The following is a 24,004-nucleotide window of genomic DNA, read 5'->3' as shown; positions in this document are numbered from 1 at the left end:
CAACACTTACTTTCTGGTTTTCTTTTGATGGTGGACATCCTCACTGGTGTGAGGTGATAGCTCATTTGGTTTTATTTTCATTTTCCTGATGATTAGTAATGTTGAGCACCCTTTTATATGCTGATTGCCCATCTGTATATCCTCTTTGGAGAAATGTCTGTTCATGTCCTTTGCCCATTTTTTAATTGGGTTACTTGTTTTTTGGTATTGAGTTGTAGGAATTCTTTATATATTCTGGATATTAACCCCTTATTGTATACATAGTTTACAAATATTTTCTCCTATTCTCGAGGTTGCCTTTTTACTCTGATTGTTTCCTCTGCTGTGCAGAAGTCTTTAAGTTTGATGTAGTCACGGTTGTCTATTCTTGCTTTCTTTGCCTGCGCTTTTGGTGTCAAGTGCAAGAAATCATTACCATATCCAGTGTCATGAAGCTTTTCCCCTCTATTTTCTCCTAGCAGTTTAATAGTTTCAGTTCTTACGTTTAGGTCTTTAATCCACTTTCAGTTAATTTTTGTATATGGTGTGAGGTAAGGGTCTGCTTTTGATGCAGACTTTCAGCCAGTCTGCCTCTTCTCAACTCCTTACCCCCTCTTCTCAACTCCTTACCCCCTCCTTCTAGGAACCAGAAGCTCCATTTCTTGAGCCTTTCGGGAGCAATCACCTGGCTTTTTGTTCACTTCTTAGGCAGTGAGGTTCCATCCTGCTCTGCTCTGCTCAGCAGTCGTCTCTGCTTTCAGCTTCCAGAATGCCACTGACGTTGGTTGTCTGCTCTAATATACTTTTCTCTTCTTTTTGTCCTTGTGGTTTTGTATCTTTTTTCCTCTTTACTGTCATTTTAATGGGGATTAGAGAGAAGCAGAGATAAACAGTCCTATTCCATTGGCCATCTATAACCCCCAAAATCCATATTGTTTTTTAAAATCATATTTAAAAGGCCTTTAAGAAATACCTCAGTGGCCAGCCCTGATGGCCTAGTGGTTAAGTTTGGCATGCTCTGCTTCAGTGGCCCGGGTTCAGTTCCTGGGTGTAGATCTACACCGCTTGTCAGTGGCCATGCTATGGTGGTGGCTCACATACAGAAAGAGGAAGCTTGGCAACAGATGTTAGGTCAAGATCCTTAGCAAAAACCAAAAATCTCATATTTCCTATTGTTAGGTCCTAACTCCAAAAATAGTTGTTCAATCTATTCCTTTGCTTCCTTTTTGTTAGCCAGTTCCTGTCAAGTGACATATAAGCATCCAAAGATAGCATTAATTGAAGTTACTTTTCCAGACATAATTTCATTATTCAGAATAAACTGAGATTTTTGTTTGTAACATGAGACTTAGTGAGTTCTTGAATGTAAGGTGACGTCCTGTTTCTTTTTTAGGGGGGAAAAAACCCTTAATCTATCTTTAGGTGTATACACTGTTGGTATGTTCAGGAGATGATGTTCTTTTATGTGAATATATTTTACTCTAAAGCTTTATTTTACTTTTAAGCTAACGTAATGGCAAGAGAGTCCTAATTTTGTTTTGTTTTGTGTTTTAGTTTGTGACAGCGACTTTCTTTGAGACTGTATCTGGTTATTTACAGCTGTAGTACTATTTCTTGCAGAGAGGATAAAGAACAATTTCATGGGGGATTGCCTGGTATGACTAGGTCCTTAGGGCCTATCAGGAGTGGTTTCTTTTGTTTCAAGAATTGTTTCCTCACAGAGTTAAACCTGTTAGTTAGCTCAAGATGTCACTCACCCAGTTTGGGACATGGAAGCCCCTGGACTTTTCATCCTGGGGTCCAGAGATGGGCTTCAAAGAGTTCAAGATCCTCCTGAAATTTGAGTGGTAGTAGAATAGGCTTACCTTCATCAGGTTCTCAGTGATGCGGGCTTATATGATCCTGAAAATGATCGAACACCCATTTGTAAAAGATTATTACAGAGAGAAAAATAGAATGATGCTGATTAAATTAAACAGGATCAAAATAAAGTGCCACCTTGTTAGCTCCTATTAGATTCCACTTTCTTTCACGTGGCTATAAATGAGGGACTAAATGAGCAACTCTCTTTGTTCTTTGTCAGATGCAAAACATTATCTCTAGCTTCCTGGTTATGCAAATACCCATTTACACATATGTAACTATAAAAGGTATCACTTATGAGGGTAATATTTTGGCCTCAGAAAAATAACCACCTTTTTATCAGTCACCTTGTAAAGAGGATAACTTAGTAGTTACTCATTGTTTTCATATTGAAGCTGCTATATTTAATTTGTGAAAATCAGTTATTTGTTGAAAATTAAAGATAGTAGATAAATATATAAAAGGAGAAATTATGTGATACAAGGTTACAGACTGTAGTTTTCAATTAAGAAAAAATGGGGTAAGTTTTATGTTATGTATATTTTACTACCAAAAAAACCTTAAAAAAAGAAAGATAGAAAAAAAAAGGAGTGGGAGATGGGGAAGATCAATTGTGAATTTTTTGTTTCTAATCTCATACTTTAATGCTTTTATTTATAGTGAGGTGTACTAGATTTATAAGGTCTCTTTCAGCTTTAGAATTTTACGATTCCATTTTCAAAGTGGTTAAGCTTAAATTGCTCCTATATTCTAGGTACACCATTGAGTTCTTCGGGATGCACAAAAGTGTCTGGTTGGGAAACATGAAATAGAAGACAAGACCGCCTCAGGAAGTGTACATGAGAATAACTTTAAAGGAACCTATCGATGAATGCAAAACAATAGCTGTTGGAGGTATGTAACGTTGTAGAGCTTGGACTGAACCTAGTGTGGCCCACTCTGCTGTACGAAGTCAAGAGGAGCCATTCTCTGGGAATGGAGGCTGTTCTTAGGGCAAACCTCACCTTCTGGCCTCAAATACACTAATGGCTGTTTTCTCTAAACTTGACTGTGTAGTGGGATGTCACTTTTAATTCTTTCTTGAGCATCTCTGCTCAGCCCCTCCAGAGTCTTTCCTGTTGCCTGAAGGACAATAAAGACAACAGAGACAACATTGACTCTGGGCAGATGAAAGTGATAACAAATTTCTAGCCTCGAGACTCATTTCCTTCTTTTCTGAGAAGGGGCCTGTCAGCATCAAAGCTCAGTCAATGTGTGTCCTTTGAATCATCTGTTATTTATTTGCCTTGCTCTTACCCTGAGTGACATCAGGGCTACTTCTGATTGGGTGGTGGCTGCATGTGATCGATTGGTTCCCTGTTAATCATTAACTTGGACCTGCTTGTCTCCTTGACTCCTCTCCAAGGTACAGTGTTAAATGATTACTTCATTTTCTTGCTATAACCCTTAATCCTTATCTCCTCAACAGTGTTTATTGTCAAGGCCAGGGTCACCTGTTATTTTATGTTCTGGGACCTTCAGTGGATGTCTGGCTTTTGGTGCTCTAGCTCTTATCTTAGGGCATAGCCTGTGTCGTGTTATATGTCACCTTGATCCTTTGGGTTTTGTTTTTTGGGTTTTTTTTTCCGTCTACCAATATAGAACACTATTGATGTAACCTGTGCCAAGTATTTTATGTCTTTAGTCATCACACTATCGTGAGAACATTAAACAAGTCCCATTTTCTAGATGACGATACTGAGGTTCCAAGTGGTTAAATAACTGGCCTGCTATTTCCTAGAGAGTAAATGGCAGAAATGGGATTCAGCACTAGGCCTGTCTGTCTCATCCTGGGCACTATAGGAAGAGTATAACATGCTATCACCCCTTTTTGAAGCAGGGTTTTAAAAATATCCTAATGCTCATGGAATTTTAATCTTCTGCTCTTTTTTTCACTATTATTTGCTACTTTTTCCCATTTCATGGCATCTTATTTGATTTATAATTATACTTAGAACATTTACTTAGCATATTAAAATTAAATATTTTTAGCATTTATTGTTTCATAATTTTACTGAGAGTATATTATTGGTCTGAGACATTATTAAAATATGCCCTCTTTCTGATGTCTTTATTGACACCTAGATTCTGAGTTGATCATGAAGCCAGTGTAGGAGGTAGGAGTGGACTTTACATTTCTAGTATAATCCTCTTGTATCTGTGACATCATTTGCGTTGTTACCCAGATCCTTTCAATATAGAGTTAGTGAAGATTTAGGAGAGGAGTGATGAGATTTTGCCAGAAATCTTCTCACGTAGTTCACAGAGTTGTTTCAGAGCCTGAATCCTTTAAAATGTAGAGCATCTATTCGAGTTCTTAGCATTGGCTCAGTAATCACTTTGAGTGTGTATAGCTGGGAAATTGCCCTGAAGGATGTGAATTTTAAGTTTGAGTGAGTTTAAAAATATATGATATCTACTCTTTTTTTAATAGTGGGCTACATGATTTGAAATCTACGTATTTAGTCTTGTAAAACATTTTTATTAAGTTAGCAAATGGTATATATACTGGTAAATATTTTAAATCTTCACTAAAATCCTAAGAGATGTGTATGGTCGACCTTCTTTGAAAGATGAATAAGCTGAGGCTTGTGACATTATGAAGCTTGTCCAAGCTCATGCAGTTAGAGAATGGTGGAGCCAGCACTTGAACCTAAATTTGTTTGTTTTCACAGACTGTGCTTTTAACAATTACCTTGCTTCACTGATTATACACAGTGGTGACATTTAGATTGCAAAAAGGTCCAAGAATTTTTTTATGCTTTGCATTAATACAAAGACAGTCTTAAACAGTTAAATCAGCCTCATTCTCACAGAAGTGAAGGCTTCTGGACAGGCCTGGTGCAGTCACTGATGAGGTTGCATCCAACCAGTGACATTCTGGTTTATGAGGGACTGAGCCGCTCTTGAGAACTGGGAGGTGTGTCCACTCTGGCCGCATGTCATTTCCCACACTGTGCTTACTACGCTGCCAGTAGCAGTTGGGCTCGATACACCTTAGCAGTTGCATGAGCAGCTGTTCCTTCCAAAGCAATTCTGACTGCAGTTTGGCCATATAATCCCACAGTTAAGGACAATTCTGATGTTTTTATATGAATCTCAAAATTGATGAAATATACAAACCTCAAAATTTCAGGTATGCTGTATCAGTTTTACTGTAAGTAAAATTTCTTTTTGTTTTTAAATGTATTTTTTTGCTGATTCTAAATAGAAAATTTGGTATGCCTTGAAAAATTCAAACAAGATAGTACAAACCACCACTCAGAGGTAGCCACTCATAATATTTTGGTGGGGATGCTTCCAGTTTTTATTCCTATGAATATGTATAGCTCTTAAAAAGTAGAAAATTAGAATTATAGTGTTATAGATACATTTTTACTTAATATAACTTCAGCATTTCCCGATGTTTTTAAATATTCTTTTACAATGTGCTAAATAGCGGCTACAAAGAATTCCCTATGAGTAATAGCATAAATTATTCCATCCTATTATTAAGTAGACCTAATCCTCATTCACGTCAGTTAGTACCTCTCCAAATTAGGCCACAGTGGAGTATTAAACAAGAACTCCATAATTGCCACTAGTTTTCGTACATCTTATAAAATAACTAATGATGGTTAAGAAATTGATGAGAAAATCCAGATCACTTCCTCTGTCCCGTTATACAATGAACCTGGCTTGTAAATTTCCCGGGACAAATGCTGTGCATGAAGGGAGCACTGGAAATTCTCTTTGACCTAGAAATTTTGAAACCTCCTTTTTCTTTCATTAAAGTGGTCCATCTATGACAAGTAACTTCAGTTTTTCCATAGTTAGGTGAAACTTCTTAAATCTTGATTTGCCAGTAGTTTGGCTCTACTAGTTGTTTAATATACTAGTTAAGTAAGCATTTTTTCCCCCTCTTTTTCTGTCTAAATGTTTCACATGAGCTAAACACTGGGTCAGGCAGCTGCGCTGACCCGAGGAAATCCCAGGCCTCGTGAGTGATGCTGCTTTTGTGATCTCTTGGAGAGATATTCACAATGCAGGAGTAACGTGGCTTCTCCTGAGCTGGAGAGTTCTGTGCTCCTGGGGGTTAGAGTTGTCAGATTGAGAAGCTGATTACAACTGAGATGAGTGAACGTTTAGTGAAACACTGCTTAGAACAGGCTGACACAAAGCCCGGACTGTAAGGTGTTGATCGTTCTTCTTCTCTTCTAGACTATCATTAAGTTAAATTATCATCATTATCATTATCATCATCCTCACCAGGCCATTGCTTTTCAGACATAGTTTCTTATTGCCCTTGGGATTCCAGCATGCCTGGGAGTGGGTTAGGGGTGAGGGAGGAGGACCAGGCCTCTGACCCCCTTATTCTGCCATCAACCAACAGCTCTACTTTCATATATTTTATGTATTGAACTTCCACAAAGTTTTGTTTAAAGAAAGGTCTCTGCTGCTCAAGGAAGTAAAGACTGAGAATCACTATGGCAAAAAGAACCTGTTGGAGGATGAGAAAGAGAAGGACAATAGACGTTCACACAGTCTTACTTCACGTGTCCATTATGCCTGTAATTCTGCTGCAGGGACACTCTTAGGTTTGGTACTCACCTAGGGCCCTCCAGTTGGAATTTCCATAGACTGACCTGCTCCTAGCACAGTGGTTTCCATAGAGGGGCCCCCAAAGCTCTAAGGTTAGGAGAGAGGGAATGATAGCCATATGAGCATTGGTGGTAGAAAGTAACCTTTTAGTGATGCAGTCAGCAGGTGGTGGTAAGTATAACCTCTTAAAGGCCCTAGGAGACTGGTTTCTATGTTCTAGCTGATGTGGATGGTAGGAGGATGTTCTTGCTATCAGAGTGATGTGGGGTACGTGAAATTGAGCCTGAGAGTCTGTGAAATCATTATCTGTTTCTAGACTCTTTTAAAACATTTTGGGTGGGATCTCTTAAACCGAAGATGGTTACTGCTGAGTCACAGAACTGACCACTCCTGAATCAGGATCTGTAGCCCTGTTTCTGCCACAGCTCAGTTGACTAAGTAAAGAGTTTCCCTAAAGATGTTTGTAATGAGGGAGGACTAAAGAACTGACTCAGGAATTTATAATGGCTAATTTACAGTTGGAGCTCAGAATCTTTAGTCAATAGTTAAAAATATTAACTGTTTATTTACAAGACAGTTGATGCATGAGTATTCAAACATGAAGACCTTAAAAAGAATACATATTCACTTACTCAAAGAATGAGATTAGTCTTGAGTTGAAAACTGGAGAGAAAATTCTTGCGATCTCTATCTACCAGGAGAGGGGTAAATTATGCCCAATTTGCAAGGTAACAGGACACACTGTAGTCAAATAGAGTCTGAGCAGTCTGCCTTCTGGCTGCCACAGCTCCTGGCCTACTTCCTGCCACAGTATAAGGCTGCACTTTCGTGTACTGTAGGATCCCCAAGATGTGAATGAAAGGTACCCCTGGAATTGTGCCGTGCTGCAGCCCTAGGTATATTCATTCATCCGTCCATCAGATAGCCATTGAGCATCTGCTGTTCTAGATACTAGACTTTTAATTATTTTTTATCCTATTGCTTTATCCCCAGAGCCTAGACAAAGGTGTAACACCTAGTACATAGATGTTCAATAAATATATGTTGGATGAATTTATTTGAATTTTCTGTTTTTTAATTTTTAACCATTATTTGTGGTCCCTTCTCAAGTCAGCTTGGTAATATTTTTTAAGTAAAATTTTACTCCTTTTCAAACTTCTCTTATTTATTGAGATAGATCAAATTTACTTAAAATTTCAGTATTTGAAGTCTTTTCAGATCTGATCATTTGCCTGTTTCTATTGGCCCTCAGTTATGTGTCTTATTTCCTTGTGTGTTTATGATTTCTTGACTGGGAGCTCATGTTCCTTGGAAGTTTTATCTGTGCGAGTTCCTTGAGGACCAGATTTGAAGATAGGTTTTTCCACAGAGTATTTATATTTGCTTCTGCCAGACCCCTGTTAGGCACCTGATTGCCCATTAATCTAGGCAATCTTTAAATTAAGTTCTCTGCTTGAGGTTTGTTGAACTACACAATATGAATTTGGACCACAAAACCACACAAGTACTAGTTGTTGGTTATGAATTCTCAAGGGAGGTTTTCTACCCCCCCCCCCCCCCCCCCCCACCCCCTAACGGTGCAAAAAAGCAGTTTCTCTTTTAGTGGAGCAAGTTTATTTCTAATTTACCCATACCCTGAAGTTCGAATTTTCTGTAGGGATCTGTTAAACTCAGGGGGTTGAGTGGTCCTGGTTTTATGTTCCTCTCTCTCGTTCCATGTAATCGTTCTAGTGGAAGTTTAAGGTGACAGGGATCTGGGTTTGGTGCTTCCCCCCTTCTCAGCTTTCCCACTTTTACGCTCTCTTACTTGATTGTCACCTCACTGGTGCATTTTTAAAAACATGTTCTATTTCCTTCTTCTTCTTTAGTTATTTTCTTTGGGAGAGTAGGTTAAGGTATTTAGTATGTCATTCTGCAGAAATGGACGACTTATTTTTGTTGCTTTGTTTTTAGTAGGTGCTTCTAATAGATGAGGTAGGAAGACATTTGGGTCAGAGCTCAAAATATTAAAAACTTAGGTACAACCCGAGCCTCCCCTTTTAATTTAAATGTCTGCTCTACATAGTGGGATTAGGTCAGGAATGAGGCAGAGAATAATTTCTTGAATCTGCCTTCTGCATTGGTGAAGACCTTGATGTCTTTGAGACATTGCTTATTGAAATGAGATTTATTTTTGTTCATTGGTTTGATTGATTAATTGTCTACTGTTTTACTATAACATATAATTTTACCCATTTAAGTAAGATTTGATTCCTAAGTCACTCTGTCATTATAGGGGAGACTGTTGTAGTTTTTGTTATGTGATGTCTGCCATGGGTCCTTATGATGATGTCCTGAGAGGCTCTGATGTACCTTAGTCCTTTATTCAGTATTATTTCGTTTGGTTCAGAATTAGTGGAATATTATTTGTTAAGTGAATATAGTTGCAATTAGTAGAATATGCCAGAGTACAAAATAAGAAATAAGTCTCAAGCAGAAATTCTTGATGTTACGATTTAAATGTACAGTGTGCAGGTATGCAGAATCAGTTTTATGATTTGAAAATTCAGCTGCCTCTTCTCTTTGAGCACTAAAGAGGGGTATATATAGATAGCAAGAAGCATTGCCATCTGATAGAAATATGTAACACGTAGATGTGCCACTCATTAACCTAAATGAATCACACACTCTGTTGTGAACTTTAATTTTCTTTTTTTGAGAATCTCATGTTAGATTAATTTTGCAGAGGAGGACCTGCTATCTGGTTTACTTATACCTAACGCACATAGTCTTTCCTGGCCCTTCCGTCAGTCCTCATTGCTACATGAGAACACAGTTTCTTGTAAACAGCCATGTATTTGGCATGACTGAAACTGATGAATAATTTTTTTAACATGTGCTGTGATGCCAAGCAAATGTTAAGTGGCATAAATGTTGATTTAAATTGGTAGAAAGCTCAGATGATGATCAGAGTAGGGATAATGATTGCCTGCTACAGTTATGTATTTTGAGATTTTGAAAATGAGTAGTCTGTTTTAAATATTTGCCATGAAAGGAACCAGAAACATAACATGGTAAGCATGCCAGCTGGATTAATAGCATGATTTGTCAGCTGCACACTTACATGAGACCATATTATGATTAGAAATTTTAAAATTAATATTTGAAGGGCTCGGAGAAGTTTATTGTGATTTTTCTAGTAGCAGTGTTTGGAAGTTTTAATTCTGTAAAGTATGTTAGCATAACAGATCTTCACATTTAGTCGTGAAAAAATGGCTGTTTTTGAAATATTGTAATGTTTACTTTGAATTGGCATTGGTGGAAATAGTTTCCATGGAGGAAAATGATTTGCATTCCATGGTATGAGTATTTTCAGGCTTTTCAATTGTTTAATCCAAAGCATCCACTATTTATTATTTTTTGCTCAAGATGTGAGAACATAGACTTCCCAGCGTTTTCCTTTTCTTATCACAGTTATATTTTTCATGTAGTGAGTACATTCCTGAATTATATCAATAATATTTTTAATAAATTGAATAAATTTAGGTTAACAAGGAAGTTCACTAATCATAAAGGAATTCTTAAGAAATCCTTTAGTAAAATGAAGAAAGCTCTCTTAATGTGGATAATTGTTTTCTCTTTTTTTATGCAAGATTTTTAATCTTGAGGCACTCTTGATAATTTTTTATATCCAAAGATGTGTTGGGTATTTTTGTTTTGACTCTATATGTTTATTTCTACCTATATTAATTTGGGAAAGAAACCATAATAGAAGCAAAGATTATATAAGTAATAGCTCATTTATAGAATCTTCTTCTTCCAAAATGTTTGGTGGAAAAATGTTAATTATTAATGTATTCACTTACAAACTCCCACACAGTCAGAAAAGCAATTGTTAAGAAAAATATTTGAAGGCATGATTATTGTCCTGGCATCTTCACATTCTGTTGCTTTTCTCTTCTGTCAAAGTGAATGAATCAAAGTAAAATAAAACTGATTTTAGTTATCTTTTTCCGTGATTGGGTCTTGTTGGGGGTGAGTAGTCAGGAGGTGAATAACACGTAAATAACATCCACTTTTAACCCAGAATCTGTTTTCAAACTCACTCCTCTCTTCCACTTTGTGTGCTCTAGAGGAATGTGTAAGTTCCTTAGTCTCATCATTAGAATAGCCCAGAACGACCTCACACCCATGGATTTTTAGCAGTTGTTTCTTCTTTCACTCTTTTGCTACTTAATCAGTTGTCCTGTATTATCTCTGACATTGTTGACCTCATTATTAAAAAATATATATATTAACAGTTTCAGATAGTCTCTTCTCTAAAGATAGTAGTATCTACTATTTACTGAGTGCCTTTTATATCCTAAGGTCTCTATTTACGTGGTCTCTAATGAAAACCCTGGAACCTGGCAGGGAACTCAAGAGCTTCCTTCATTCGACAAATTTTTGGTGCCACCTTTATGTTCTAGGCCCTCCTTTAGAGAATTTAGGTAGTGAACAAGGGAAGAAAACCACATACCCCAAACTTGCACCTTGGAGATTATGGCTTAGTGGGAGAAAGAGGATAAACTAGACAAATAAGTAAAATACATGTATGCTAGATGATGGTCAGGGTTTTGGCAAAAACTAAAGCAGAGAAGTACTTGGGAGCGTGTGTATGAGTGCAGGGTGTGCGTGTGTGAGTGATGTGTCGGCTGTAATACACAGTAGGGAGGTCAGGGAAGGCCTCCGTGAGAAGGTAACATCCAAGTAAGGACATGAAGGAGGTGAGGGGACAAGCCTGCTATAATGGGGCAAGAACATCGCAGGCAAGAAAACAGTAAGTACAGAGCCCCAGATACTTTCTTTATTTCAAATCTGGGAAACCAAAGCTCAGCCTTGCCCGAGGCTATACAGCTCATAAGCACTGGATCTCTGGTTCAAACCCAGATCTGTCACGGTCACGGCCCGTGCTCTCTCCATACCCTGGGTAACTCTAAAAGGAAATTTTTGGTCTTCTTAGGAAGCTTTCCAGCTCCTAGCAAAATGTGTTGTACATCGTGAGCACTGCAGATTTAACTGTCTGCTCTCAAGCAAAAGTAATAGGTAGGTAGGTAGACAGACAGATTAATTTTCTCTGCGCAGCTAGTGGAACCTCAGAATTATGATCTCCTTCCTCAAGTCTCTTAAGAGGTTAAGAAGTAACTTTTAGGGAACTACCCTTTATGTTTTTTCTTCTTTCTCTTAAAATTTTTTTTATTATTTTGCTTTAAAAATCCCTCTTCTTGTTTTATTTATGAGATTTCAAAAAAGTACACTTCTAATTGTGTAGAAACAGACACAAATGGTAGCTTAGAAGGGAGAGTATATGACAGTAACAGAGACAGGACAGTTTTTCTCCATTCTCTTAGGAGACAGTGCCTCCTTTGTTGTTGTCGTGTAGTTCACTAGGATCGTGGTACGCAGTGTCATTCTTAAGTCTGAATGATGAAACATTAAATCGGTAGCAGAGTAAGTGAAGGTACTACATGGGCTATAAACCCAGCGACTTGCTTGATGGGGAATTACCTTATGCTGAGCACCTCTTCTCTACCCCTCTCATGTTCCCTCCAGGAGGGACAGCAGATGACCGGTTACTACTGTCCTTCTGCTCTGGCCAGCTGAATTTTGGGGTTCTTTTTGTGATTTGAGTCCATATGTGCTACTTTTCTTTCTTGGTCAGAATGAAAAAAAATGCTTCTTTTGTTCTTTTTAGATAAAATATTTGTCATCCAGTGTGCTATTTTTGTTACTGTGACTTTTACATTAACCACTGTTAAGTAACCCTGACATTCATTCTTAGAATCCTGACCAAAGTGATTTGCTGTGGGGTTTTCTAGTCAGACTCACTGCATTTCAGTGGCAATAAGCACCTAGTTTAACGTAACTATTATAGTGTTGTCTCCCTCTGGGAACCAGTTTGTGAGAGTGACTGAAAAGTTAGTGTGTAGGCTGAAAGTGTGGAAAGTAGACTAATCATTTTCCTTTGCAAGGGCCATTCATTCTTTTTTGTATAAGAATTAAGTATATAAAAGAGTATAAGATTGTACTGAGTTGATTCGGATGGCATTAAAGGGAAACATTCTTGTCCCAAGATGTTTGCATATTTTGAGTGAATTTTAAGTGCTACTATTTGAAATAAAAAAACATTTGGTAATCCTTTGGTTCTCTGGACTTTGTCGTAGCGCTGTCCACCACCAGTTCTTGACTCCTTTTGTTCCTAGTCTTTGCTTTGGTGGTGCTACTTTTCCACGTTTATGATTTCTGCTCCTTCAAATTGCTGGTTTGTAGGTGGCTCTCCTGGCATCACTCTTCATCCACTCAAACAATATGCATCGAACACTTACTACACCATAGGCACTGTTCTAGATACTGGGATACAGCTGAACCAGACGAAGTGTCTATTCCCATTGTATTGAGTGAGGGAGAACAGACAAAGAACAGACAAATATGTCAGGTAATGATTAGGTGTAGGAAGCAAAATAAAGCAGGGAAAGGTATGAAGTGATGGTGAGAATGCATCTTCGATGTGGCAGTGTTTCAGTGTTGACTGAGGGAGCAAGCCTCAGTCTGAGGATATCTGAGGGAAGTGTGTTTCTGGCAGAAGAAAATGCAGTTGCAAAGACCCTGAGGTGAGACTGTGTGAGCCACAGGAAAGGGGCGGTATCGCTAGAATGGAGTGAGTGGTGGGATTCAGGATCTATTCTTGAGGTAAAGCTAATAAAATGTGGGTATAGGTTAGGTGTAGATTTGAGAAACAGAGGCATTCAGGATTTCTTCAGATTTTGACCTGAGCTGCTGGTAAGTTAGAGCTGTCATTTACTGAGATGGGGGAAAAGTACAGGAGGAAAATGTTGAGGGCCCAGCCCACTAGCGTAAGTGGTTGAGTTCATGTGCTCTGCTTTGGCGGCCTGGGGTTCGCAGGTTCGGATCCCGAGTGTGGACCTATACACTGCTCATCAAGCTGTGCTGTGGTGGCATCCCACGTACAAAATGGAGGAAGACTGACACGCATGTTAGCTCAGGGACTATCTTCCTCACTAAAAAAAAAGAGAAAATATTGGGGTTCTGGGAGGGTGGAGAGTCAAGTCCTTCTTAGTTAAAATAGGTACCTGTTAGATATATAAGTGGGAATATTGAGTAGGCAGTTGGTTCTTTGAACCCGGAGTTCAAGAGAGTCCAGCCTGGAGGTATGTTTTTAATTGAAAGTTGTCCCAAAAGAGATGGTATTTATTTATTTATTTATTTATTGAGGAAGATTAGTCCTGAGCTAACATCTGCTGCCAATCCTCCTCTTTTTGGTGAGGAAGACTGGCCCTGAGCTAACATCTGTGCCCATCTTCCTCTACCTTATATGTGGGACGCCTGCCACAGCATGGGTTGACCAGTGGTGCCATGTCTGCACCTGAGATCTGAACTGGCAAACCCCAGGCTGCCGAAGTGGAACGTGTGAACTTAACCACTGTGCCACCAGGCTAGCCCCCAGAGATAGTATTTAAAACCTTGAGATTTCATGAGATCACCTAAAGTAGTTCTCAAAGTGTAGTGGAGACCCATGGGGGTCCTTGGACCTTCATAGGGGGTCTGCAAAGTTAAAACTTTTGTAATAATACTAAAATGTACAGTAGTGTTTTCCAGAGGCTACATATGACATCACAGCAAAATGAATGCAACATAGATATGGGAATTTGCTGCTCTCTATTATTAAGCTAGATATTAAAGAGATTTTCAAAAATGAAAAATGACACCACTCTTCTTACTAAATACATATATTTTTGTTTTGGAAAATATATTTTTCATTAAAATGTGTTATTTATGTTGACTTGTAATGGGTTTAGTGTTGCTTTTAGATGAATTAATAAATATTTAAAACTTTTCTCAGTTTTCAAATACAGTAATTATGTATAGGTATAATCCTCATAAACAAGAGCTTTTTGAGTTCCTTAATAATTTTTAAAATTGTAAAGGGGTCCTCAGACCAAAATATTTGAGAACTGCTAACCTAGAGAGCACATGATAATAGGGAAGAGATCTAATTTAATAAACTTTTGGGCATTTACAGAGATAAGGAAGAGCCCACAAAGGAGAGTGAGCAGGACTGCCGGGAGGAAGAAGGCAGATGGTCAAAAGAGTGTGCAGTGTTCTGGGGGCCAAGGAAAGACAGTGGTTCAAGTAGAAGCAAGAGGTCAGCTGTATCACATGGTGCTGATAGGTCAGACAAAACGGGAGCTGAGAACTGACCATTGGCGTTAGCAATGTTGGAGGTCATTGTTGATTTTGAAATGGATGGTTTAAGTAGAGCAGAGGGGACGGAAGGCTGCTCAGGAGAGAATAGAAGGGGAGAGGTTTGTATCACAATCAGATTCCTGAGAGTGAGAAGTGACCCAGCCCATCTCTTCATTTTGAGGCACAGCCTGACTAGTCTTCAGATTTACTTTGCATAGGAACCCACCCCAGTGAAACCAGCTGTGACGCTGGAATGGAGGATGTGGACAAGTAGTACCAGACATAGTTGCCTAATCCCATTTGCTGTGAGTGGGATAATTTTCTTTAAAAAGGTATAGGCTTGTTTTTCCTCAAGCTAAGAAATATAGTTATATGGAATTATTTACTAAATAAGTTTTTCTTTCTTAAAATTATTGTGTCCTTCCAAAGGAATAACTGAATTTATTATATTTACTTCTTACATATTATTGTTCAATATTACATGTTACGGTTTTAGCAGTGGAAAAAAGTGATATATTTTCCCCAAGTGAGGTCTTTACCAATTTATATTCAAGCACATTTATTTATAATTTAGGTAATTGTTTATGTATCTCTCTTCTACCAGACTGAGAACTCTTCAACAGTATGGTGTAAGTTTTTCATTTCCATTTACAGACTATAGTCTTACCTGGAATACAGTAGGAATTTGATATTTTAGAATGAGTAAGATATTAGAATATTTGGATTTACTTTGTATAGTTTATTTTTTGAGTCCTTTTCCCATTGTGTTGTTGAAAGTAACCTTTAAATTGTTAATAGTAGTAAATAAGATGAAATCTAAAGGACAGATTCTTTTTAATTCTTCTAGGTTGGAACAAATGTTCAAGGAGTATTTTGATAGGAAGCAGATAATAGTTCTTTTTCCTTTACTTTGATCGCGTGTTTATTTCAAAATGGCATGACTGAACCACACACACACCCCTTATGTTTTTGAGGCTTTAAAAATTGTCCCCCAAGGTGATACGAAGAGAAATAGTTGCGACTGGTGAGAGCCATATCTCCTTCAGAACTAATTTAAGGAAATTCTTCTGTGAACTATTTTTTAATTTGGTTATAATTTACATATTATACAATGTACAAATTTTAAGTGAACAGTTAGCGAACCAACATCTCTCTCAAGATGTAAAACATTTCCATCGCCCAGAAAATTCTCTTGTGCCATTTCTAGTCAGTTGCTTCACCCCAGACGTAAACAGTAACGTGACTTCTATCAACAGAGCTTGGTTTTGTCTCTTCTAGAACTTCATGCACATAGAGTTACACAGAGTATACGCCTGTGTCTGGCTTCTTTTGCTTCATTTAACCGTGCTTCTGAGATTCATACTTGTTACATCTATCACTAAGTTGTTTCTTTATGTTGCTGAATAGTATTCTGTTGTATAAATTTATTCACCTATTGATGGACATTTAGGTGGGTCACAATTTTGGGCTATTATAAATATAACTTCTGTGAACGTTACTGTACAAGTCTCTTTGTGGACATATGTTTTCATTTCTTTTGGATATATACTTACAAGTGCATCATTGGATAAGTGTAGGTTTAATTTAATGAAAAATTGTCAAACATTTTCCTAAAGGGGTTATATTTTAAACACGCTCATTGTTATGTATGAGATGCTCCAATAGGCTCCAAGCCTTTGCCAACACTTGCTATTGTCTGTCTTTTCAATATTAGCATTCTAGAAGAGGGAAGAGCTTCCTTTAGCATTTCTTGCAGTGTACGTCTATTGGCAACAGATTCTCTCAGTTTTCATTTATATGAAGATTCTTTACTTTTCCCTTATTTTTGAAGGATATTTATGTTGTATATAGAATTCTAGCTTGAAAGTTTTCCTTTGAGCTCTTTAAAGATGTTGTTTATTGTCTTCTCACCTCCTGTTTCTGATGAGATGCCTACCTTCATTCTTATTATTGTTCTCACTTGTGTACTATGTCTTTTTTTCTCTGGCCACTGCTAAGATTTTGTTATGTCGTTATCTTTGGTTTTCACGGTTAGGTGAGGTTTTCTTGTGGTTAATTGAGTTTCCTCTTTGGTGTATTGCTATTTTGGCTTAATTTTGAAAATTTCTAGCCTGTGTTTCTTGACATAGATTTTTCTACCTCATTCCCTCTACTCTCCTTTAACATGTAAATTAGACCACTTGATACTGCCCCACAGGTCATTGAGGCTCTTTTTCAAACATTGTTTTTCTCTCTGTGCTTTAGCCTGGATTTTTTATATTGACCTATCTTAAAGTTCACTAGTCCTTTTTCTCTATTGTATCCAATCTGCTAGTAATCTAATCCACTATGTTTTTTATTTCAGGTATTGTAGTTTTAACTCTAGAATTTCCATTTGTGTGGTCTTTTTTTTTTTTACATTTTCTATATCTCTCCTGAAATTGTTATTTTAAAATCTTTGTCTTCGAATTCCATTTTCTGGGTTACTTTAGGTCTGTTTCTCTGGACTGATTTATCTTTGTAGAGTTACATTTTCCATTTGCCTCACATATCTATTAATTCTTGATTGTATGCTGGATATTGCAGATGCCACGTTGAAAAGACTTGGGATTCTGTTATGTTCCCTTGAGGTTTGTTCAAACAAGCAGTTAAATTAGTGACAGATTGGCTTGAATATTATGTAGGCTCATTTTATGCTTTGCTATTTGCATTTTGCTTGTATTTCTCAGGAAATACTCTCTACTCAGGGTAAGTGGTCTTCATTCCTTAAATCATGGTGCTTCTGTGGTTTCAAAGGAAAGTTTGAGGCCTTTACCAGACCCCTGAAGCCTGGCATATCTTGACCTTTAAACTCCTCTGAGGTGGGCAGCTGTTGGAATCTGTCAGCTTTCTAAAAACTTTTCAACTGTTGTTGTTTTCCCCCAGGATCTCTGCAGTCTTGTAGTTTTGGGTTTAGCCAAGAAGTGTAGAATTTATTTGCAAATTTGGGAGTTCACCCTCTATGACTTCCTCATTTTGAGAATTTTCTTCCTCAATTCTCAGCTACCCTGGCAGGCCTACATTCTGACCAATAAGGCTGTGGTTTGCTGCTTGAGTTCCATCTGCTGTGGCACAGACTTGGTTGTGCCCTGATAGGATAAGCCATATAAATATAAGTTATCATCCAGTGTGGTTCCTTTCTTTTAAAGGCTGTAGATTTCCACTTTATGCCAGCTTTTGGTTGTTTTACAGTGCCTTCAAAGTTGATTTTTATATTTGCCCAGTTTATAATTGTTATGGGATGGAGGGCAACTCTGCCATCATAAAGCCAGTCTCTTAAAGAATTTGTTTGGTGTAGTTTATTTTAGTCATTTGTAAAGACTTGTCAAACCTCGTGTTCGTTTGGAGTTTAAAAATATCTTCAAGTCATGTATAATGGATGAAACTTGTTATTGGCCAATAGAGCATTATTTAAATACAAGACAGTATTTGTGAAAAGCAATGTGTGATATTAAAGCATATTCTAAGATGGGAAATATGGTAATCTCTCTGATTTAGGCATAGGTTGATGTTAGATAACCACATGAATTGAAATTAAACATACTTAGTGTATTTATTTAAAGACTCCAGTGTAAGCATCAGAAATAAATTTCAAGTAACTACTTCAGCATTCCTAATGTCTGGCTGCCGATTTCTGACTTATATAAATAACCTTTAAGAGAGGAGACCTCACTTTTGAAGTTTCTTATCCACCCCTAATTCATTTTGGTCACTAAAATCGGCTAGGTAAGTTAGCACAGTTCTCAGAGTCCAAGACCAGAGAGAAATTAGGCCAACCTAAAATATATCATGCTCCAGGAAAAGTAAGAATGTAGTTAGAAACTGAAATTAACACCCTCAGCATTGGTACTATTTTGCTTTTGTCTGCTGATGCTCACCGTGATAAGATGTAGCATCATTATGATATTGGTAGGAATGAGTGAACATTTAAGGAGGTCAGAAACTAATAATAATAGCTTTGTCATGTTTCACATTTTCCCTATATATAATGTTTGTTTTTCAGCAGCCCTGAAATATTGCCTAATCTGAAGAGAGTTTTGTTTGAAATAACTTTAACAAAACTCTTTACTAAAATATGTGGCCATGGGCTGGCCCCATGGCCAAGGGCTTAAGTTCTTGTGCTCTGCTTCAGTGGCCCAGGGTTTCGCCGGTTCAGATCCTGGGCACGGACATGGCACCACTCATCAAGCCACGCTGAGGCAGCGTCCCACATAGCACAACCAGAGGCACTTAGAACTAGAAGATACAGCTATATACCTGGGGGGCTTTGAGGAGAAGAAGAAAAAGAAAATATGTGGTCATTGTATATAAAAAAAAGAATACACTGATAAATAAAAAGGAAGAAAATTAAATTAGCCAAAACCACTCTACCAGATACAACCACTTTGGGGGAGCGTATATCCTTTTAGTTATTTTTCTGTTTTAATTTACAAAAGTGGATCATCCTATATGTATTTTATAACCTGGGTTTTTCCCCACTTAGTTCAAGCAGTTCTATGTCTTTGAATGTTTGTGCTTTTATATGTGCTGTGTGCATTTATTTAAGCAAAAAGCAATTATGCAAATCGTTGTTTTAAAACTATCCAGCTGAATCTCTTTGAATATTCTAGGGCCTAAGATAATCAAAATTTTATCATTTCAATTAATCCCACTTGAAATCACATTTGCTTTTTTTAACTGATAAGGATAAGAGAGACTTCTTTGTAGCTTCTACTGTAACAAACCTAAGAATGGGTGTTTAAATGTAGGGGCAATTTGCTTACTGGCCCCTGGACGTAGCCTTCTTCTCTCTTGGGCTTTATCACATCGTATGGTTTGGCTGGAAAAGCCCCAAAGTTGCCCTGCAAAATCGCGATTTGCTGATCATCACCAGCTATATGTATATTTAGTCACTCTGTGCAGAGTGTCATTTTGAAACACCAAAGCCTTCTATTTAATGAAGCTCTCATTGCCAGCCTTGTGCCTGGATGTTGAACAGGGCAGCTTTCCAGAGTGTATAATCTAGAAGGGAGGCAGACATTGAGCTACGAAGGAATTGTAGGTATACTGAGAGTAATAAAGAAGTTCAGTTTCGTAGACAGGTGTCTTAGGCAGGTGTCTTGACCGCCTCTGGGATGTTGGAGAAAAGCTTCCTGGAGGAAAAGATGTTTAAATTGACACCTAAATGAGGAGCAAGAGTTAGGTAGGAAATTGGGACAGGAAAAGTCAGGGAGAGTTTTCCAGGTGGAGGAACCGTCAGAGATAGAACAGGATTCGTTCAGTTGCCTCTGTTCCTGACAGTTTTCTTTTGTAGTTACTTTTGAAACATGGGGGTGATTTTTCCTATAATCGCTCATGTAGAGTATGTGGTGAGACTGGGCTTAACAGTTCTGTGAGTCATAATCGACACAAGATTTTACGGATTGGTCCTTTGAATGTTAATAACTTTGGATAAAGTAATACTGAACGAATGCATCAGTTCAGTTTCTTAGTCAAAAGGCTGAGCTGAGCCCCTCACAGGCTAGGTGCTCGTGGGAACGGCACCACAAGGGGAACTTGCTGCCAGCTGAATGGTTATGTTGTCCCTGGATTTTTTTATGTCACCTGTAGCACCTTTCTCTTTGCTTCTTTAGTATGTTGTAGGTTTCCTGTGGAGGCTGGCTGACTGTCTAGGCCAGGAGTTAGCAAACTATATATAGCTGGAAGGCCAAATCTGGCCTGAGACCTGTTTTTGTGAATACAGTTCTCTTGGCACCCAGCCCTGTGCATTCATTTGCGCATTATCTGTGGCTGCTTTTGCACTATAGTGGCAGAGTTGAGTAGTCGCAAAAGATACCATATGCCCTGCAAAGCCTAAAATATTGACTCTCTGGTCCTTTACAGAAAAATTTGCTGACCACTGGTCTAGGCGTAATCCATAACCAAATGCCCCCATGTAATTTCTCCATTTTGGTTGGTGTTTCTTCTCATATTCTCCACAGCCAGCCTGCTGTTTGTTAATTCTGTTGTCTGATTTTTCTTCCGTCTCTCCTTTCTTACCACTTACCCCAGGCTGTGCTAGTAAATAAATGAGGGTGACATATCACATTATATCATACCACACTGCCTTACTGTCAGTCTTTGTTTTGGGCTCTTCTTCATTTAAATTTCGATCACTGTTCATTCTCAGAGGCTTTTCCCATTACTCTCACTTGATAGTGGCCTAGAAGACAAAAGGCTCAACCTTTGGCTCCAACAGAACTGTGTTTAAAGTCGAGCTCTGCCACTTAGAAAGTAGGTTAACTTAGGCGTGTCACTGTACTTCTCTGAACCTCAGGTTCCTTTTCTGAAAGTGGGAATAATGCTGCAGCTGCCTTACCTACATCAGGGTTGTTGCAACGGTTGAGTGCTAGTATATCTGTTTGTTTTCTGTGAAGCTGACCGTGCTAGATGACTGACTTCCTTCACTTCTGTGCATTTCTGAAAAAGTTAATTTTGCTTTTAAATTTATTTTGGAATAAATGCTTGTTTTTTATTTTGAAATTTTTGCTCAGATACAAAGGAAACTATTCTTGTTTTTTTTTTTTTTTTTAGATTTTATTTTTTCCTTTTTCTCCCCAAAGCCCCCCGGTACATAGTTGTGTATTCTTCGTTGTGGGTTCTTCTAGTTGTGGCATGTGGGACGCTGCCTCAGCGTGGTCTGATGAGCAGTGCCATGTCCGCGCCCAGGATTCGAACTAACGAAACACTGGGCCGCCTGCAGCGGAGCGCGCGAACTTAACCACTCGGCCACGGGGCCAGCCCCCAAAGGAAACTATTCTTATTAAATACAGTTTGAATATGAAAGCGTGACGTTCAAAGGATCTGCATTGAGACATCTCTATAGCAAAAAGATCAATATTACTGAATGAAAGCCTTTTCAGTGTATTTTAAAAATCAGAAGCACTGCATTTTGAGAGTAAGAGAAAGATCAAATGATAAGTCTAGAAAATAGAGACATTTTTATTGCTGGATGACAGAGTTGTGGGTAGTATTTTTGTCACTGTACTTCCTGTGGTAGAAGTATCGTGCAGTTGATAAAAATACAGACTTTGCCAGGCTGAAGATAATATACAGTATTGTGATACCTTGCCTGTTTTGTGGAAATAATGTGGCTACAGATGCTGAGGGATTTTTTACCATCTTAAGTTAGGATACTACAGTAGAAAAGGTTACCAGTGAGCATTTTATTTGTTTGGAAAGGAGATGGTGTTTTTAGATCCAACACAGAGAAGAAAGCAGAGGAATAACCTTGTCTTTTAGAGGCCACTTGACAGTGAATTAGAAGCGGGTTCACTAATGAGCTGCTCTGCAGACACCTTGTTGAACTGTGCTGTTTATGTTCTTGCATCCCTTTTATTTTTGGTTTCTTTTTTGTAAAAGAAATGTTTACCTTTTTCACACAGATCTTGCCGTCCATTTGGGTTTTAAAACCTACTTGTGCAAGGGCATGGGAGGTTGACAGTTGACTAACACCCTTCTTTCTCACCCGATTTTGGGGCCAATGGATAGACCAGTGGGAGTTAGACATACAGAAGTTTATTAGAAATAAAGCTGAGTAGAGGAGTGGCCAGGTGGGGTTGCTGGTATTTCATGCTCAGGTGAGACCAGTTCCCTCTCATGGTGTGGGAGGGAGCAGCGTAGACTGCCTCTCATCTCTGGGCAGGCTAGCTCTGGAAGGGGAGGAAACCAGGAGAGTCTGGGCCACGCTGTCCAGCCCCTTCTCCCAAACTCGCCATCCACAGAATTCACTCCTCTCCAAGGGAGAAGTTTGGGGAGAAGACTGGACTGTTAGGCTAATGGGATGTCCTCCGAACGAAAACACGAGGTCAGGGGGAGTAGAAATTTCCCGCTAATGCTTGGTTGAATGGAGGCACTGCATGAATAACGGTGCCTGTTTTCTCAGTACCTCCCTCAGTTTCCTCTTCTGTAAAACTAGGATAATAATAGTAACATGCCTCATAGTGCTGTTGTCAAGATTAAATGAATTAGTACATGTGAAACATTTAGAAAAGAGTCCAGCGTGTGGTAAACAGTTAGTCTGTCTATTTTTTCTTTTAGTAATATTGGCATTAGTAATACTATGTCAGAGCATTCAGATGCATTTAAAACATGCACATGTTAAATAACGTCCTAGTATGGTAAGACTCGTAGAGGTTTAAGTTCATGTTGAGGAGAGAAAACTGCTGGCTACACGGGAGAACATAATCCCTTATTTCTGTTTGATTTGTTTTAAACATATATTTATTCTTGGTACTGAGGAAAAGATTAAGAAGGAGAACGTTGAGTGAAAGACCACTTTCTTTAAAAACAAAAAAAGTGCTTTTAGGCTGCTGAGAGTTCCATGACAGGAGTTCTGGAGGGATATGACCTGGTGGTGTTGAACTCCTTTATTTTGATAACTCCCACTGCTGCCTTAAGGCAGTATCATTGCAAAGAAAAACCAATTGCTATTTATTTTAAATATGGAAGTTTCTAGAAGAAAAGAACGCTTCAGTCTGTCTTCCTTCTAGCCTACCAGAACATATACTGGAACTCTCTCTCTCTGCAGTGATTGCTTGTTTAGATATGGTTACTTCTGATGAAAATATTAGTAAGCATTTGTTTGTGTCCAGACAGGCTCCATATATACAGCACCTACCACAATGCTTTGGCATAGTAGGTGTCCCCAAATTATCTGTGGAATGAATCAGTGAATTGAGGAGTAGGGATACATAAAACAATGGACTAGACATATTTGCACAACTGTTTGTTCTAGGCCTCTTTTGATCTTCTTCCCTACTTAACATTTATTAGAAAAAGAAAAAACAGATCATTCGTAAGAAAAGTCAGCTTATTTTAAGGGGCATCTCAGTTTACTTAGAAAATGCTGTGTATTGCTTTTGAAAATGGATTGAACATTTAATATGAGTGTTTATTCAGTATTGTTTTTTCCTCTTGCCACAGAGCTTAGTTTTTACAAGTAGGAGCTTCATAAAAGTGTCATGGAAAGTTAGTTCCAATTTCTTTTCTTACAGGATATTTAATACCACTGATTGCATTATTTCTGGTGTTGAAGCTAAAGTTTAATAGACCTGAGAATAAAGAAGCCTGGGAAACAGGAGGCCTAGGTTGTGCAGCTGAGTGACCCTGAACAGGTCACTTAAAGATTTGGGGACTGTGTGTCATCATCTGTCAACTGAGAGGCCAGGACTAGAAGATTAATGAGGATTTTCCAGCTTTCAAATAATACGATTGTAAGATTTCCCCGGTTTCTGCTTGCAGCAAGAGGACTATTGAGTAAGAGGTCTCTGGCTCAGTGAGT

At 38.3% G+C, this 24,004-nt stretch overlaps 1 protein-coding gene across 5 annotated transcripts in view; it reads left to right on the top strand.

Annotated features, from left to right (window-relative positions):
* Positions 1 to 24,004, top strand: part of SGMS1 (sphingomyelin synthase 1) — a 285,938-nt gene that overhangs the window by 161,544 nt on the left and 100,390 nt on the right. For all 5 annotated transcript variants that reach the window (XM_046652229.1, XM_046652227.1, XM_046652230.1 and 2 more), the window contains one exon: positions 2,597 to 2,736. The gene's annotated coding sequence lies outside the window, so the exon portion shown is untranslated. The remainder of the gene's footprint in view (positions 1 to 2,596; positions 2,737 to 24,004) is intronic.

Source organism: Equus quagga, chromosome 2, assembly GCF_021613505.1.
Source record: "Equus quagga isolate Etosha38 chromosome 2, UCLA_HA_Equagga_1.0, whole genome shotgun sequence".
Classification (NCBI taxonomy): Eukaryota; Metazoa; Chordata; class Mammalia; order Perissodactyla; family Equidae; genus Equus; species Equus quagga.
This window is presented reverse-complemented; position numbering and strand designations above follow the sequence as displayed.